The sequence below is a fragment of the Terrapene carolina genome, unplaced genomic scaffold (genome assembly GCF_002925995.2).
Source record: "Terrapene carolina triunguis isolate 2854851 unplaced genomic scaffold, T_m_triunguis-2.0 Scaffold96, whole genome shotgun sequence".
Lineage (NCBI taxonomy): Eukaryota > Metazoa > Chordata > Testudines > Emydidae > Terrapene > Terrapene triunguis.
In genome coordinates, this window is record NW_020664447.1 from 53,613,113 (window position 1) to 53,632,541 (window position 19,429).

At 42.0% G+C, this 19,429-nt stretch overlaps 1 long non-coding RNA gene across 1 annotated transcript in view; it reads left to right on the forward strand.

Annotated features, from left to right (window-relative positions):
- Nucleotides 1-3,001: 3,001 nt before the first annotated feature.
- The window catches only part of LOC112103994, a 45,496-nt gene continuing 29,068 nt past the window's right edge, over nt 3,002-19,429 (forward strand). Inside the window, exon 1 of the long non-coding RNA XR_002907884.3 lies at nt 3,002-3,109. This is a non-coding gene — a long non-coding RNA (uncharacterized LOC112103994). The remainder of the gene's footprint in view (nt 3,110-19,429) is intronic.

Here is a 19,429-nt window from a genome sequence, read left to right on the forward strand (position 1 = left end):
CTTCAGTACGTTGCCCCTAGGGTGGTGATTGTCTTGTGTATCACATACTCTGTATCAGGCAAAAAGGGCATTTGAACCAGGGTCTCCTATACCCCAGTTGAGTGTTCTAACCATGGGGTTATTCGATATAGGGGCGGCAATGGCACCACCACAATTTTTCACAAAAAGGACTGACCTGTCTTAGGTATCTGACTCCTAGCGAGGGTTCATGGCTGTGAATCACAAGCAACGATAGGTGCCTCCCTCTGGTCTGAAGTTAGGAGCCTAAGATCCTTTGATGGGCAGGGCTTAGACTCCACCACTCTCCTCTGCATTTCCTATTGTCTAGTTTAGGCAGCTCCTCTCTCAGGTTCCTGACTTGTGTGAGTCCCACTCTTAGGTGCCTAACTCTCCCCATGCTTTGTATAGGTGCCCAAATCTAGATGAGGATTCCACTGGACAGCAGGGCACCAAAAGTTTGACATTGCAATGATGAGCCTTAATCCACTTTGTGGATCTAGCCCTGTACTCCTAAAATGCTGAAAACAAAGCCATACACTCCTAATTCTGTTCATTATCTCATCTGATGTATCTCATGTTGATTTGCTTTTATTTATCTTTAATGTATTAAAGTACAGTGCCAAGACACTTAGTACTACTTCAGACACCAACCAAAGTTTTTCCTTCTCAAGGCTTTAATAACATATTTCAGAGAATATTCTATTTTTGTTTTGTGTCTCTGAACATGACTCTCATTCCCCAGAATGGAATTGGAAAAATAGGGGGTCGTACTTACGCATGTTTCGCCCACTTGAACCCCCCATAGTCTATCCTTCTTTCAGTATATCATGCATATCTTCATGATAAGATTGTCACTCTTTTTCATGTATGCCTTGGTCAGCAATGGACAATTAAAATAGTCTCATTAGTCTTCAGAGTAAACACTCAATTGAAATGAAATGTGGCAGTTGACATCACTCTCAGCTATTGTTTCAGGCTGTCTCCAGACATCACCAAAACATTAAATATTAATCCATCTTCAAAACTGACTGCTTTTTTAATATATGAAATGAGAGAAAATTGGCTAGAGGGCAGAACTAGTGCTAGGTAATTAGTAAAAATAGTTTATTTGCTTCAGCCATATTTGCATACTTATTTATTTTAAGTGAACTTTCATGTGCATACAATTCTGTTCATATGAATATTCATTCAGTAAATTTCAAGTCCTTTATTTCATCATTAAACTAAAGTAGTTTCAGGCAGAATTATAAAGTTTTGTTTATCCAGTCAGGGATCAGAAATAATATAATGTGACTGGGGTGACAAGTCACATAGATTGAATATCAAAATGCTTGTGGGAACAATCACAGTGAACAGTGTGTGAATGTTTGAATCCACAGGCTGAAATTTGCTTGCAAAAAGTAGCCAAACAATTATGAAACTTGAGCAAGCTTGTAGAAGTCCCATCTTGTTCATGAACAGAAGATAAAGGGGGTACATTCACTGAATAAATGTTCATTGCAAATTGTTCACCCAGCTCTAGTTAGAAAAAGGACTGGGAACTAGACCTAAATTCTAATCCCAGCTCTGATACATACTTCCTTTGTGACCTTGGGCAAGTGACTTAACCCCTGTGTGCCTCAGTTTCCTCATCTATGATTTAATAATGGAATAGTAATAACCACCTCAGATTGCTGTTAGGAGGCTAAATATTTGTGAAACACCATGCATTGCTCAGACAGAAGGTACTCCATAAATGCTAAATATTATTCTATTTGAAAATAAACCATGTTTTGCTAGAACTGGGCAAAAACCATGGGAGGTCATAGAAACAAGTATTTTTCCTTATAGAACTGAAAGACAATTTAACAAATATATTTTTGCTTTTGTATTATCAGACCCATTTTCTATACAAAGTTTCAGCTTGATGACATTTTAAACTAAAGATAGAATTCCTTTATCGTAGGAAGTTACCTTGTCAAAAGTATATATATATAGAGAGAGAGAGAGCCACAAGGATGACAAAATCTAGATAGAAATTATTAGCATTCTGTGACATGACATTAAGATACATTTAGTCAGGAGCCCTTTTAGCAAAAAAAAAAAAAAAAAAACAAAAACAAAAAAAAACCCTCCTGTTTATATTTTAAATTGACCTAGAAACATAAAAAATGTGTGTTTTCATTAGCCTCATTGCCCAGCTCTGTACACATGGCAAGGTGATGTTTCTAAAAATATCAAGCTATTTGCATTAAATAGATCAGAGCAAGAAAAGGGGCTGTCAAGGTCAGGTACTTACTTGTTTTGCCAGCTGATAGAGTTTTGTTGTAAATATACTGGTTACCTTATACTTCTTGCCTTTGAAGCATTTTTTTAAAACATATTTTCATCCTGAAAGCAATGTTTTCTTTTTTCCATAAATAAAACCCTGTCTGGTGGAAGCTCTGTATTTAGATCCTTCCCACCCACTTCTCTGTTGCACAACAGTAGGGAACACAAACGCAATGTGAACCTCTTGGCTTTGCAGAAGTAAGTGTCAATGTTTGCAACCTTGGTTTCTGGCAATCACAGAGCAACTATACGTCAGATATAAAACACTGTGTGTTTACCATATGCTGTCTTGTGCAATATGTTGTAACAAGCACTGTGTGAAAGGTTGCATGTTACGTGGCTCAACTACTATGATTACTCATGTTGACATGATGGGTGTATGAGTGATATACTATAGCTGGTGTTATGAAAGTGCAGGGCTGTTTTTGTTTTCTGAAGTAGGACTGTTCTTCCAGGAGGTATCATTTCAGAGAAATCTGGCAGGGGAGGGTGTTGGGTCAGCATGTAGAACATCATATGTGGTTATATTATTTCTGCAAAGTAGGGGCAGCTGGAGAGTAGGGTAGGGGGAGTGGAAAACATAATGGAGCATATAGACCTATGAAAAATCTCTGGGGGGAGAGGCAAACCAAGGTGGTGGTGGGGGGGGGGGAATGCCCCTGTGTTCCTCAGAAAACCATTTATACTGAGTGGAAGACTCCTATCCCCAGAGCTGCGTGGTGGAAGTATTGGTGCAAAAAACTTGGAGAATGATGTAACTTCCAGAAAACTTCAAGTAGTCCCAGCTAAACTTTTCTTGGTAAGTGAGATGCATTTAGACAATTCTAAAATAAGTCAGCTCCTGGAAACTATACAATATTTTTTTCCAAGCTGGAAGCTTAATACAGGCAATGTTATTTTATTTGGTATAGCTTCTTTTAAACAAAGTGTATCATAGAATCCTTTAAAAGACAGTTAACTAATATAGATACACTCTTTAAAATGTTTATTATTATTATAGATTTTTTTGTCAAGACTAAATACATTTCTGCCTGACCTCCACCTTGGAACATGGCTAAAAATGAGTTTGTAATCTCAATTTACTTGGCCAGGCACCAGGGTTGGCTCTAGGCACCAGCAAAGCAAGCAGGTGCTTGGGGCAGCAAATTTGCAGGGGTGCAAGAATCCAGCATGGGAGCCGAGAACCAACAGGGAGCCCTGGGAGCTGTAGTTCCTTGGTTAGCTCCCTGCTTATAGAGCCAGCCCTGGAGCAGGGAAAGAACTACATTTCCCAGCATTCCCTCGGCCGCAATTAACAGGAAAGGGAGGGGGAAGGAGTGTGGAACTGAAACCTCATGCTGCAGCTTGCTGTAAATGGTAGGGACAGAGCCAGCTCTAGGTTTTTTGCCGCCCCCCACCCCAGCCCTGGGCTCCCCCCGCACCCCTGTGTTGCCCCAGCCCTGGACTCTCCCCCGCCCACCCCCCCGCTGCCCCAGCTCTGGCCCCCACCTGCACCCCAGCCCTGGGCTCTCCCTCCACCCGCACCTCCTGCCGCCCCAGCTCTGGCCCCCACCTGCACCTCCTGCTGCCCCAGCCCTGGGCTGTCCCCCAAAGAAAGAATTGGGTGGACTAAATGGACATTGCACCTCTCTATCTGAAGCCTAGCAAGGCAGGTACGTGGATCCCACTAGAATTTAAAATGAAAAGTAAGGGGGGGAGGCTCTACTAGACTGGGCAGCTTTAGATACAGTACCAGGCACGTAGGAGGATTTACACTTCTGAGCCATGGAAGCAGAAATTGACTTTTCTTTTCCAGATTTAGCTAATATTCAGAAAGGGAATCTAGCACCTGCCTTCCAGATTTGAACACCCTCAAAATTCAGGAGTGCTCAAGCTTAGTTTGGGCAGCTGTTACTTCATTTCTCCCAAATCAAATATACTGATCCACTGTAACTTGCTGTAGAAAAAGTAGAATAAATTGAGTAAGAAATGCTTCCCAGTGGTTATTAGGACTGGAATTGCTATTTTCAACAGCCATTGCTTTTATTATTAATTATTATTATTATTTTAAGTTTTAGTTTTATTTGTTTAAAAGGAAGACAGTGATATTGCATTGGCAAATTCCCCATAGAAACAAAGAATGGAACAAAAGAATAATAAAGGCACCTCAACGTTTCCTCATTTATGTAGGACAGTCTTATAATATGCATCCAGATAGCCTTCAATCACACAAGCTGAAAATTGTTCCACTTTACTGCATGCAGTTCTGTAACCATATGGGAACCAATCCTGTCTGTGTTCTGTGCACATCCAAAATTCCTGCTGAATAACCCGCCATGGGAGTGAGTTACCAGTGACCCAGGGCTGGGGTGGCAGGAGGGTGCAGTGGGGGGGGGCAGCCAAAATTTTTTTTGCTTGGGGCAGCAAAAAACCTAGAGCCGGCTCTGCCAGGCACCCACAATAAATTAAACAATCATTCATAGGATTTTATAGTAGTCAACAAAAAGGGTTGGGGGAAGGAATGGAGAATAGTAAAGAGAAGCATTGTACAGAGTTCTTTGCTAGATTATAAAGGATTTTTTTTAACCTTTTTGATTCCGTTTATTGTGTTGGTAACATTAGTTCTAACTGAGTAGTTTCCCACAATAGCCAAAGTGTGGTTCCCTCCCAAAACATAAATTGCAGCAAATCATGTTTTTACCATGTTTTCGAAACCTCCTACAGTCTGATGTTTTACAGGGCAGTATCTTGCTTCCTGAATACAATTAAAGCATGACTAAGTCCTGTCTGTGTTACAAGACCAAGTTGTGTTAGGAGACTGTTGCGGCAACTTTGACACTGTAGACAGAACCTTTGTTTTCTTTGTTAAAAACCTTCTAGGGTTCTTTGAGTTAAATATGTTTTAACATAAACAAACTTTTGACAAACACCTTGGAGAGAAGTTCTTCCGTGAAAGTCTCTTGCTCTTTGACAATGGTGGCTGACTCTCCCAACAGACACAAGGCATAGCTTGCATAGCCAGATGTGGGTGCCACCTAGGCCATAGCCCAACCACTTTTTCATGGGTGTTGTGTTGCCAGAGCATCACTCTGACAACTGAAATGTAGGATGGAGTGCTGCTCTGGGACCTTAAAATTTGCACAGCCCCTCTCCCAATGACTCTCTCTGAGGTTTGCACTCCTCCCTAAAGCCTCTGTTGCTTGGTTGCCCTGGGAGATGCTGTGGGTGGGAGGAGTCCATGGGGCATATACGGCGGGTAGCTAGGGTGAGCGGGGACTCAGACTTCCCAACTCTGAGCCACTCTGTTGCCTGCGCAAGGTCTAATTTCCGTTATTTTTGGGGGAAGATACAAAAGTCTAAAATGGACTTGGGAAAACTACCAATGTTTTTGAGGTCATGAAATGTGTTAGAATGTTTATTAAAAACTTTTAATCATGAGAAAATGAAAATTGGTCAGAATGCAACAACATTCCAGTATATTTCTAACTGTTTTTTTGGTTTAAGGAACCAACTTAATGAAATTATTTTAGGGCTGGTTTGGTGGCCTAGTAGTAAGATAAAATGCCATGCAAAGATTCATAATTGAAATCCCTATTTTGTGGGGTTGGGTTTGGGGGATTTTTGTGGGGGGGGTTGATTGTGTTTGGCTCTCAAGCTACCAGAGGGAGGAACCATCAGAGATCACATAATACCTCAGAATTGAAAATAAGAGCGTCGTGTGTCTACTTTGGTAACCTCTATTGGTAAATTTTGTTGGGAAGCAGCGTTCTGAAGGTCATGTCTTTGGCCTTCAACTAAAGGATGCTGCATGTGGTAGGCTCTGATGCAGGAAAGGGATGGTGATGCTGATGCTGAGTGTTATGTCCTGTCATCCAGGAAAGTTCCTTTATGGGAGAAGATAAAGGTCTAAAAAGGGGGGAAAATCAGGCATGTCAGTGTCTGTCAGTCTCTCTCTTACTCTCCCCTTTAACCTTCCCCTCTTCCCTTATTGCCAAGTAACTCCCTTGGAATTTGATTCTTCGGAGAGTGTTGGATTGCACTGTGGAGGAGCAAACCAGCTAACTAATTTGTTGGAGCAGAGAGCTAACATAATCACTGAAGGTCCCACTGTAATACAAGAGTGGACAAGAGTTAAATTTATAAGAGGCTTTGCATTGATATATCTTTTAAACTTATTAATTCAAATATTCCGGTACATATCCTGCCCAAGTTGATAGTGAACAACAGTCATTACCATCTGGAGGGTGTTTGAAGCTGGTAATTGGGGTTTTGTTTTTATTGGACAGATGTTCACAAAAATTGCATCACAATTGGCTAATGTATTGGTGGTATTCTCAGCAGACACACCTATGGGCAAAATGGCACTGTCATTGCCCCTGTCAGCTTCATGTACTGCTAACCTAGTGCCTTTATGAACATTATGCTCACTTAAGAAAATCTGTTAAATTATTCTTTAAAGTGCACTGGAATGGATGCTGCAAGAGCTGTGAGAAATGAATGGGAAGGACTGATTCACTGCTGTCTCTATAACTCCACCTACACTTCTCATTTTGATACATCCTTATAGAGTTATTTTACAGCCATGATCAGTAGTCATATTTTTATTATGCCATAACAAATACAGATAAAAGTCTATTTGTAGGTCTCTTACATTATTACGTTCAAAGTCTACTATGTTAAAATAACAATATTAAGAACCTGATCCTGCCAAGAGCTCTGCTTGGACAGACCCCTGCAGCTGTACAGACCCCATTGAAATCAGTGGAGCTCTGCATAGGTTTAGGAGTCAGCCTGTACAAATCAGCTTGAGGATCAGGGTCTAAGATGTAAAATCAAGCACTCAAAAGTTAGGAAATGCCACAATTAAGGTTATGCATGCAACCTTATTTCTGTGCCCTTTCTGATACAGTCTTTACCCATTTGATCACATACTATTTTTTCCACAGGACCCCGCCCCATTCAGTGCACAGAATGTACATATGTAATAATCAGGCAAGACCAAAATGTGTTCTAATATAGTTGGGGTAGGGTGACCAGACATCCTGTTTTTAAAGGGACAGTCCTGTATTTAAGCCCTCCTACAAGAATCCTGACTTTTTCTTAAAAATGGGCAAATTGTCCCATACTTTCTGTCTCCTCCCCCTCCCATCAGTGCTGGTGGGTCCTGCTGCTGGCTGGATCCTTGCTCGCCAGACGCCCGCCCACCAGTGGTGAGTGGGAGGGTCCAGTGGCCAATGATAGGGCTGGGTGTGCAAGGCTGGTGTTGGGGCAAAGCTGCAGCACGCAGGGCTGACCACTCCCCCTGCTGGTCCATCAGCACAGCCCCCGCTGCATGCTGGTTCTCAGCCAGCAGCGCCCCAACCCCCGTTTCTGGCCAGCGCTGGCTGCACACTGCGAGCTGCAGCAGTCAGTGAGTGCAGGCAGGTGCTAGGCAGCGGCCGGTTACGTGTCGCATCTACTGCCCACCCATCAGCCCTTTATGTGTTCCCCCTCTCACTGTCCTCTCCCTACTTTGCCCCTTCACCCCCACTGACCCCCCCCAGCCCTGCTTCTCCCCCATATACCCCCGGCGGGGCACGTCCTGCTCCCAGCACTGTGTGGAGAACCAGTCCCTGGTCGGAGTGCTCAGTTCACCTAGCAGCCTTGCCGGCAGGCTCCTTCCTTCCCCCACTGTCTCTGGCTGGATTGGCACCCTAGGAAAGCCCAAGACCCTCCAGCTCGGGGCACTGGCCAGGAGGAGCCAAGCGCTGTGTGTGCTGAAGCTCCGCACAGTGCTAGCACAGGATAGCATCTCCACCCCTCAGCTAAGCTCTGGAGTGGTGGTGGGAGGAAGTGATTTCCAGCCTATTCGCACCCCAACTCTGCAGGCTCTACAGCAGCCCCCTAGGCAGGGGCTTAGCACCCTCTTCACCTGCCTCCCCTACCGTGGGTCCTGCCCCCAGGGAGCGCGAGGCTGCTCTGTCCCCTAGGCTGCTGAGCCACCTCTCTGGCTGGGTTTGCTGAAGTCAGGTTCCCTGGGCCCTGGTGCACAATGCATCCTTAGGGCTTAACCCCTTCCTACCCGTGCTGTAGCCAGGGTGAAGGGGGAAAAGACAGGAGGTGGGTGATGTCATGTCGGTGGCCAGCAGCAGCCTGGAGGAGGTGTTAGCTGCCTTTCGACACTGTGCAGGCAGGAAGGGACAGGAACTGCTTCCAGACACGGGAGGCGGGAGGAAAGAGATGAGCTCTGCAAAGACACAGGACAGATCATCCTTTCCCCTCCCACTCCTCTCCTGTGGCTGGAAGCAGCTCCTGTCCCTTCGCTCCCACACAGTGCCAAAAGGCTGCTGCTGTTAGGGTGACCAGGTGTCTGGTTTTGTACCGGAACACCCAGTCAAAAAGGGATCCTGGCAGCTCCAGTCAGCATCGTTGACCAGGCCATTGCCTGTCTGGCAGCACCGTGCAGTGGGAAAACAAAACAATGAACATTTAAAAAATTGAAATTTCAAAATCAACTAAAAACTAGAACATTTTGGAAGAAAGGAAATAAAAATTTTCAGTTTTGAAAAAAGGTCATTTGCCATTAAAAACAGGCTTAGAATAAAAAAATTCAACTGGTTCTAATCTCAGTATGTTTCCCTCAACGTGGACTGGTTGTAAAAGAAGATCTACCTCGGTGGGGATGCAGTGGGAAAGGTGCAAAAGAGCAACCTATGTATGTATGTCAACAATAGATTTCAAATTGCAAGGTATAGTACTGCAAGGAAATACATGTGTACTGTGTGTTTTAAAATTCATTCATTCATAAGTGGTCACATTATAAAAATATTTATGCCCTGTCCACATTGGGGTCAGTCTATTTGTCAAAGAGATTTTAAATGCTGTTTAAAAAGCACTTCAGTCTAATATAGTTTAAACATGTTTAAGATGGCTAGTGTGATTTATAATCCTAACTAAGAGATAGTAGGGCATGTTTATTAACATATTTTTGACCATGCTGAACAGTTTCAGCAAATATGTTTTGACGCCCAAGGGTGAGTTTCAGACCCAAATGCCAATTGAGTGGCACAAAATGTGGGTGGCACTATTGTGCTTGTAACACCCTACATTATGCTTTTTCTGGAAGTAACTGATTAGTGCCTACAAACATGTAGTTTCGTGGATACAGTGGGTGTGTCACACACTGCATAGCTGGCCCCTTGCAAATTTGACAATTTGAATTTCAGTTCTTCTAAGGTAAGGACCAATGCAAAACATCTTGAATATAATCAACAAATGAAAAAATGAGGTTGGCTTCAGAGAAGTTAAAAATAAAACCTAGCTCCTAACCCAAATTGCTGTGGCTAGGCTTTTAATCCGTGTCCAATTTTTATGGAGTCATTGGATAGTTATGATGATACAGTAGTATTATTTTGTGATTCAGACATTTCATACATGCTTTTATAGTGTAGTGTATATACAGTGCAAGCTTTATAGTACATTGTAGATTCAGTTAATCATCCATGTTGGTGAACATAATCTCATCTGAGTTTTTGTTTTCAGATGCACTTTTGTGAAAACATTGCTCAATATTGTGCTCGGAGTGTACACAGGTAACTTATTAACATGACTAAGAATTGTGTGTTTATGTCCACATTCCTGCTCCAATGAAGTAAAAGAGAACCTACCAATTTACACCAGCAGGGAATTTGTCCCAATGCATACGACCCGCTGTTAAGATTTGGACCAAACAGTCTAAAAAAACATCACTTTGCAAAGTTTTAGAAATAATTTTTCTTAATGGGTTTTAGCTTTTTATGTCAAACCTAGATCCAAACTATTCTGAAGTTCATCAGTGCTTGGATCTGGCATTTTGTTTCTGGTCTAGCTCCAGTAAATGTTTGGCTATTAGTGGTTGTGGCATATGTTCCCCTTTTATGCAGGAATACAGTTCCTTTCCAGAGACCTGAGTATAACATGTCTAGCTAGAATCCTCATTTGTTCATATTTGGAGCTGTGGGAACACAAAGAACTAACAGTGCGGTTATATGTTTTTAATTTGCTTATTGGGGAAAAAAGCAATGTCCCCTTGCAGCAAAGTAATAGTGTTTGTTACAGATGTATTATAGCTATTTTGATGGAGAAGTTCTACATGTTAACCACATGTTCAAAAAGGACTATATTGCATTTGTGAATTCAGCAATGCTTGACCTTTGGAATATTTGTAAAAACTTATTTTGTTGAGTTAGAATTATTCCTCAGAGAGTTTCACCTTCAAGAAATGCTTTTGTATAGGACAGCTGCCTGATTCTGAAGGTCATGGCCCTGCATGTGTGAGAAAACCCTGGAGGCTGCTGCATCTTATGCCACTGGGCTATGGCCCCTAAAGGATCATACACCATGGAAAATTGTCAGAGAATTATTATTATGCATTATTTATATTATAGTAGCACCAAGAGACCCAACTAAGATCAGTGCTCCATTGCACTAGTCACTGTACAAAGCCATCATGAGAGACAGTCGTTGCCCCAGACAGCTTACAATCTAAATAGACAAGCAAGACAAAGGGTGGGAGAAGATAAACAAAGGCACCCAGAGGTGGGTTCCACTCCATCCTCAATAGTCCCTCTCCATTAGTTCTCAGGTAGTAAATTACATCCAGAATCCAGCCCAATATTATATATATATAAAATGGGGGCTACTAATGCCACCTATTATTAATGTCGCCCAACATTACCTATTATTATTACTTCCTGCTGCCTGCAAAGCTCCTGAGAAAGTAGTCATGAGAGGGCTTCTAGAGCTAAATTGTTCCCTCAGTTACACCAGTGTAATCCCATTGACCTGTGCAATTCCAGTAATTAAATCAGCAGGGTTTCAGTTTGTGTGTATCTGTTGGCCCGTATAGAGAATTAGAAGATTTTAGACTTCCTCCCAAGGCACCAGAAAGATGAGACTTCTGTGTACAGGGTCAGCCACCTTATGTATACTTTAACAAGAACTATGCAGTAGGAGCGGGATATCCTGTTTTAAATAATAAAGACAATGAGAGACAAAGACTGTAGCTCTATCTGCTTTTCCTCTTGATTAACAGAGTAGGAAACAGGATCCTGGGATTTATACCCACTCCAGTGTCACAGAACAAGAGAATTTGAAAATGGCTGCACACATGTACCACTGTGCCACATTTACTATTTTGCATGCTCCTTACTCTTGATTAGAAATATATAATATGATGTCCACAGCACACTTATCTTAATAAAATTAGATATTTTAAGATGGTATACTTCTGTATATTGGGCATGTGACTGAATCCAATATACAGCAGTGTTGAACCCCAATGCTAATTTTTTTTCTTATTTCTGTACCAAATTTAAGCAGCTTTCTGTAGATAGCAGCAGCCAGCAAAGTGGTTCAATGTACTAATACTTCCTGCTTTAGTTTAGTGATGCTTTACTCTCTGTTGCCGTGAGCTTGAATCACAGATGGGGATTAAAAACAAAGAGATTTGTATTAAATGCACTCCTGTTGGCATGAGCTATCATTTATAATCACAAAAGAGAGCAGATAGTTTAATGGGTGCAAAATTTCAGATAGGTGAAATATACATTATATATTGAATTAGTGCCTTTGAAGTGTGCAGCTGACTCAGAGAAGGGTCCTGAGAGTCACTGAATTCATGGAGAACAATTGATCACAGTCTTCTTTATAACAGCCCTTACCATATTTGAAGACTTATCAGGTCCACCCTCAGGCTTCTTTTCTCAAGACTAAACATGCCCTGTTTATTTAATCTTTCCTCATTGGTCATGTTTTCTAAACCTTTTATCATTTTTGTTGTTCTCCTCCGGACTGTCTCCAATTCATCCACATCTTTGCTAAAGTGTGGTGCCTACAGATGGACAGTACTCTAGCTGAGGCCTCACCAGTGCTAAGTACAGTGGGACAATTACCTCCCATGATTTACATATACCACTGCTTATAACACACCCAAGAATATTAGCCCTTTTCACAACTGCATCACATTGTTGACTCATATTCAATTTGTGATCCACTATAACCCTCTCCCAGATTCTTTTCTGCAGTATTATTGCCTAACAGTGTGGTTAGCCAGTTACTCCCCATTTTGTAGTTGTGCATTTGATTTTTCCTTCCTGAATGAAGTACTTTGCACTTGTTTTTATTGAATTTTATCTTGTTGATTTCACTAGTCTCCAATTTGTTAAGGTCATTTTAAATTCTAATTTTGTTAGACAAAGTGCTTGCTATGCCTTCCACCTTAGTGTCATACACAGATTTTGTAAGCATACCCTCCACTCCATTATTCAATCATTAATTGACATATTGAATGGTATTGGACTCAAAACAGACCCCTGCTGGTCCCCACTAAATACGTCCTCTCAGTTTGACAGTGAACACTGATAAATATTCGTTTAATATAGTCTTTCAACCACTTGTACACCCACAATATAGTAATTTTGTCAAAACCACATTTCCATAGTTTGCTTATGAAAATATCACCTGGGACTGTGTCAAAAGCCTTATTAAAATAAAGATATGACGTATACTGCTTCCCCCACTATCCTCTAGGCCTCAGTTATGTTGTCAAAGAGAAAATTAAGTTTGTTTGGCATGATTTGTTCTTGACAAATCCGTATTGACTGTTACTTAATTCTTTATTACCTGTAGGTGCTCACAAATTGATTGTTTAATAATTTGTTCTAGTATTTTTCCAGGTATCAAAGTTAGTTTGACTGGTCTATGATTCCCTGGGTCTTTGTTCTCCTGTTTAGAGTACTATGTTTGCCTTTCTCCAGCCTCTGGGACCTCACCCATCTTCCATAAGTTCATCAAAGATAATCTCTAATGGTTCCATACTTCCTAGATTGCTTCAGCTAGTTCCTTAAATATCCTAGGATGAATTTAGTCAGGCCCTGCCAGCTTTAATACATCTAACTTATCTAAATATTCTTTAACCTCTTCTTTCCCTATTCTGTCTGGTCTGCCTTTCCCCTTGCTGTTAATATTAGGGCTTGTTTACACTGGCACTTTACAGCACTGCAACTTTCTCATTCAGGGGTGTGAAAAAACACCCCCCTGAGCACAGCAAGTTTCAGTGCTGTAATGTGCCAGTGTAGACAGTGCACCAGCGCTGGGAGCTATGCCCCTAATGGAGGTAGTTTTTTTTAGAGTGCTGGGAGAACTAAAAGAAGACTGAAATAAAAGAGGCATTTAACACATTAACCTTCTTGATGTCATCAGTTGTTAGCTTTCCTTCCCTGCTCAGTGGAGAACCTACACTTTCCTTCATCTTTCTCCTGCTCCTAATGTATTTATGAAACCTCTTATCGCTTATTATGTCCTTGCTAGGTGTAATTCATTTTGTGCCTTAGCCTTTCTGATTTTGTCCCTGCATATTTGTGCAACCCATCCTTAGCAATTTGTCCATGTTTCCACTTTTTGTAGGATTCCTTTTTGCTTTTCAGGTCATAAAGAGTTCCTGATGGAGCAATATTGGCTTCTCACTATTCTTCCTATCTTTCCTTCACATGAGGATAGTTTGCTGCTGTGCATTTAATATTGTTTCTTTAAGAAACTGCCAGCTCTCCTGAACTGCTTTTTCCCTTAGATTTTCTTCCCAGGGGACTTTACCTACCTCTTCCCTGAATTTGTTGACATTTGCTTTTTTGAAGTCCATTGTCCTTATTCCGCTGCTCTCACTTCTTCCCTTCATTAGAATCATGAAAATGGTCATTTCATGACCACTTGCACCTAAACTCCCTTTTTTCTCCTGCCTGCCCTTCCTGAACTATACCCTCTATACCAATATTCCAGTCATTTATCCCAACAACTCTTAATGATGCCAGTTAAGTCATAATTTAGCTTTGATGCTAAGACTTCCAGTTCTTCCTGTTCATTCATCATACTCCTCACATTTGTGTATAGACAGCTAAGATGTTGAACAGATTCCCCCACTATTTTCCCTCTTGGTTCTTCTATGGCCCTAATATAAGTTTCCATTTCCCCTTCAACTTCTAGCCCTCTTTTATGGTCATCTTTTTTATACTTACCTGTGGGCTTTCATCACTTGCCCTTTTTGAACCTAGTTTGAAGCCCTCCTCACTGGGTTGGCAAGTCTGTGTCTGAAGATGCTCCTCCCCTTGTTGGTCAGGTGGACCCCATCTCTTCCCAGCAGTTCTCCTTCCTGTAACTGCATCCCATGGTCAAGGAAGCCGAAGGCTTCCTGTTGACACTATCTGCACAGCCATGCATTCATCTCCGGGATGCATGCATCCCTGCCCGCGCTCTTATCATCCATCGGGAGGATAAACTCCACCTGCACATCCAACTCCTAAACTACATATAAAATATTTAAACTAAATCAATTTGTCAACAAATTCAAACAACCCATTTCCTCGTACATTAGCCTTGATTGTTTTGTATTGTTTACCTACTTGCTAATTTGGTGATCAACAATTGGTCTGCCCATCCTTACAATGATGAGACAAGTTAATGGCATTACTGTAGAGAGAGATAATGCAATGTTATTGGCATATCACACCTTGAGTCTACCTCTGTTGACAGAAGATCCTAAGTGGTTAATATTTAAGTTGATCACATTGTGTCTGGCCTTTAAGGGAGGCTACAGAATGGTCATCACAACGAAGGAAATTCAAGAGGAGTGTGGTAAGTAGTTCCTGTGAATCAGAAGAGGAAAACAGCACCAAAGGCATGAATAGATTGAGATCAAGTTAAAATTCTTTAAGTATTCCCATTTGCAGTGCCAGGCACCTAATTTGTTTTTCTAAGCTTCCTATGTGATAGAAGCAGAGACCAGGCACCCTGGCTGAGTAGCTGCTCCAAGAACATGAAGAGAAGCCAGATAGGTAGCTTAAAAGTAGTCGCTGCCCATTTTGCTCCCTAGCTTCAGCCCTCTTCAGCTAGGGAGCACTTCTGTAGTGCAGATGTGAATGACAATTTTTCTATTCATACTACTCCTCTCTTCCTATGTCTGCTGGGTTAGTGATACATCCTCTCTCCTCCCCGGTGTCATGGTGGAAAATCAAGATAGAAGGCAGGAAACCCTTTGGGCTCAGAGCCTCACTTTGTTTTTCATCATCTAAGTTAGGCTGGCTGGCACCAGAGAACATGGTGCATTTCTAAGCAACTCTTCAAATGAGGCTGCTGCAACCATTGCCTTAGGAACAGCAACATACTCCTAGATTGGCTGGCCTCAGAACAGGAGTGAATGGAAAATGTGACAGGAAACACGCTCTCTTTCCCTCCTCCCCTTGACCATACTAATACAGTTGGATTCCCCTGTAAACTGAACATTTACTGTAAACTCACTACCACAGCAAGTCACACCCAGGTCTCCCCCATGGCACTACAGACGACTGCTAAGCTAAGCTAGTAAGTCTGTTCCAAAATCCTCCATTTTGTGTTGCCAGAGTAGGTGAACACACATGCCACAGGATACCGCTGTTCAATCAACAGGGTTTCAGATAGAATGATTTGAAAAATTTGGACAAAAGCAGAAAAATGTTATTTATAGTTTGGGCAATGTGACCATTTCAATCACAGCTGCTCACTTGCTAAAGCGATATGGTGAAATACAGTGAAACATGAGTGAGTTTTTCTGCACACAGTTGTACAGTATCTGACTCAAACAGAAATTTTAGATAAATGTAACCCTTCTGCCCATCTAGTTGGCAGCAACAAGGGCCGGGTTCTGTATCTAGGGGTTCAGTTTCAATAACACAATGCAAAACCGGCTCGAGCCCCCACCCAGTGACCTGGGACAATTACATACCACCCCCCCTGGGTACCTCTAAGAGGCAATACTTCCCCTCTCGCAAGCACGGAGTCTGAGTGTAGCAGAAAGTGTTTAATAACATGAGGTAAACGACATCAGCATAAAATTGGAAAAAAACACCACAAACAGGATTCACAACACAAACCATGAGCAAAACCCACCCCAGCAAATTGGGCTGTGTCCTTTCCCTTTGGTTCTTGAATCCAGCAAACCAAAAATCACCCAGAGTCCCCAAAGTCCGACACCCCCAAAGTCTCTTGGGTCCAGCAACCACCCAAAGTCCCTTGGGTCCAGCAACCACCCAAAGTCCCAAAAGTCCAACAACCCCCAAAGTCTCTGTCCCTGGTCAGTGCAGTCCCAGAGTAAAAGGGGGGGGCACGCAGGGTGTTAAGGGGCACCTTACGTGATCCGAGGCTGGCCAGCCGTCTGTTTCTCCGTGGGGGTTCCGCCGCAGCCTTTACCACGAGCCAGTCCACTTTCCTGCCATCCCACAAACTGCTCCGCTGTACAAGCTGCTCCGCTCCACTCCGCTCCGCTCACCGACCTGTGAGCCGTTCCAGCCGTCCCCGCAAACAGCTCCGCTCGCCGTTCCTTAGGCCACTCCAACCGGCCCCGCAAGGCTCCACGCCGCTCGCTGCTCCTCCAGTCGTCCCCACAAATTGCTCCGCCAGCTGCTGAGCAATATAGCTTCAGGCTCCCCAACTAGTTAACACAGCACTCAGTGATTTCAGCTCTTAATAACGTCAGCTCTTTTGTGATTTCAGCTCTTAATAACATCAGCTCTTTTGTGATTTCAGCTCTTAGTGATTTCAGCTCATAGTATAGTAGGGGAGCCCCAGTGCTGGTGCACCATTGGCCCAAAGTGAATTCAGTTCCGCAGCCTGTAACTAGACTCCTAAGGGAATCAAAGTTAGCTCTGACATTCAACAGTGGAGAGAGGAGGCGGTGCAATTGGTGTTTCAAACCCTCAGAGGGGGCCCATACCATCAAGTACAAATACCTGTCCCCATCCTCTCTCAATTCACTGGGTTTTGTAACCCATGCCCCTTGTCAAGCAAGTGCTACTTAGGTAATGGTGAGGGACTCACTCAGTCCTTCTGTCACACAACAGTTCCACTGGCCTTGATTCACAGAATCAGGGTAACAAAACTTTATTCTTCCCGCCCCAATAATAAAGAAACTGGGGATCCCACACCAGCCAAAGTAACCATTTTCAGTTGTTGTGTTTCATGCCAGGCGAGTGGGTGTGCCTATGCAAACAAGATCAGCCCCTGGAGTTCTTTTCCACACTCGCCATAATTCACCACCAGATGTCAGGGTAGAGCTCATCCTGACTCTGCTTACATAAACAATTCAAATACTGCCACCAAGGTTATCCCTTAAATCCTCATTTAGTCAAGTTTTACAGAAAATATGGATGTGTCAGTGACTATCTTGTTCTCCTGATGTTTTATCATATATTTCATGTGGGATGGAATGAGAGTTAAAGGCTGTACAGAAATTGTATTTTCAAATTATATAGCATTCACATTTTTACTTGTAAACCAGGATAAGTGTTTCAGGATCCAGAATCTTTGGGGTATACTTCCAACAGAAATGCTTCAAATCCTCTTGGACAAATATCTATTGTTCTTTTTCAGAACTGAGAGGCTGAATGTAGAAAATGCACCGAACAGTCCTATAATCAAACACTTCCTCGGATGTCATAATAAATAGTAACAATACTCTGTACTGGTATCAGCTAAGACTCTCAAAAAGCAAAGTATCCCTATCCAAAGCACGCTGTAATGTCAGTGATATGATTAACAAGCTCTGTGTAAGCTCCAAAGTTTTTCTCTGTCACCAACATAAGTTGGTCCAATAAAATATATTACCTTACCCACCTTCTCTCTCTCATATCCTGGTATCAACATGGCTACAACAACATTGCATATAAGAAGTGGAAGAGATTTAGTCTCAGTTTGAAAACAGATTTAAAAATCCTACTAATCTTTTATAGGTAGATACTGTGATTGAGGATATAATATGTAGTACCTTAAAATCAAGACGGATTGAATCATTTTTTACCTCACTAACGATAATAGATTCAGCTTCTTACCAACAAAATCCTTCAGACACAGATTCCCTTCATCCTCAAATTCCCCAACATATATAAATAGATATAATAGGCTTTTCTGTGTATTATCAGGACACATTGGCACATGTAAGTAATTTGCATGTTGTGATAGTGCTTTGCTGTGTCTGGCACTCATGTCAATCTGTTTTCTTCCATCAGTGCTGGCATTAAGGGAATCTGTGTCTGAAGGATTTTTTGTTGGTAAGAAGCTGAATCTATTATCATTAGTGAGGTAAAATAATGTTTCAATCCATCTTGATTTTAAACTGAGACTAAATCTCTTCCACTTCTTATATGCAGTGTTGTTGTAGCCATGTTGCTACCAGGATATGAGAGAACAGAGGGTCGTAAGACTAAATTCCACATTCTAGAATATAGGACTTGGTCCTGTGGGGTGCCACAACTTCCCTTGTGTGTATGAAACTTGAAAGTGTTCAACACTTCATGTGACTGGGGCTATGAGGCTTTATCACTGATTTCAATGGGAGCGAAGTTGTATGCGGGTTGCATCTGAAGAAGTGGGTTTTTTACCCACGAAAGCTTATGCCCAAATAAATTTGTTAGTCTTTAAGGTGCCACCTGTTTTTGAGGATACAGACTAACACGGCCACCCCTCTGATACTTTAGAAGAAACATGAACCCTATTTTTAGATACCATTTTCCCATATGCTTTTATATGTAATAGGTTACACTGACTTCCTAGAATCCGATGCAGAATATTGAAGTAGAAAATACTAACAAACTGTACATCAAACAGAGGGAGAAAAATCTATATAACATTGTGCAAAGGGTCTAAGCCTAACATTGGCAACCTTACAGTCTTTGGGACTTGCAAACTAGAAGATAAATTAAATACAGTAGAACCTCAGAGTTAGGAACACCAGAGTTACGAACTGACCGGTCAACCACACATCTCATTTGGAACCAGAAATATGCAATCAGGCAGCAGAGAGGGAAAACAGCAAATACTGTACAGTACTATGTTAAATGTAAACTACTAAAACTATAAAGGGAAAGTTTAAAAAAAAGATTTGACAAAGTAAGGAAACGGTTTCTGGGCTTGTTCCTTCAAATTAAGATGGTTAAAAGCAGCATTTTTCTTCTGCATAGTAAAGTTTCAAAGCTGTATTAAGTCAATGTTCAGTTGTAAACTTTTGAAAGAACAACCATAATGCTTTGTTCAGTTACAAACATTTCAGAGTTACGAACAACCTCCATTCCCGAGGTGTTCGTAACTCTGAGGTTCTATT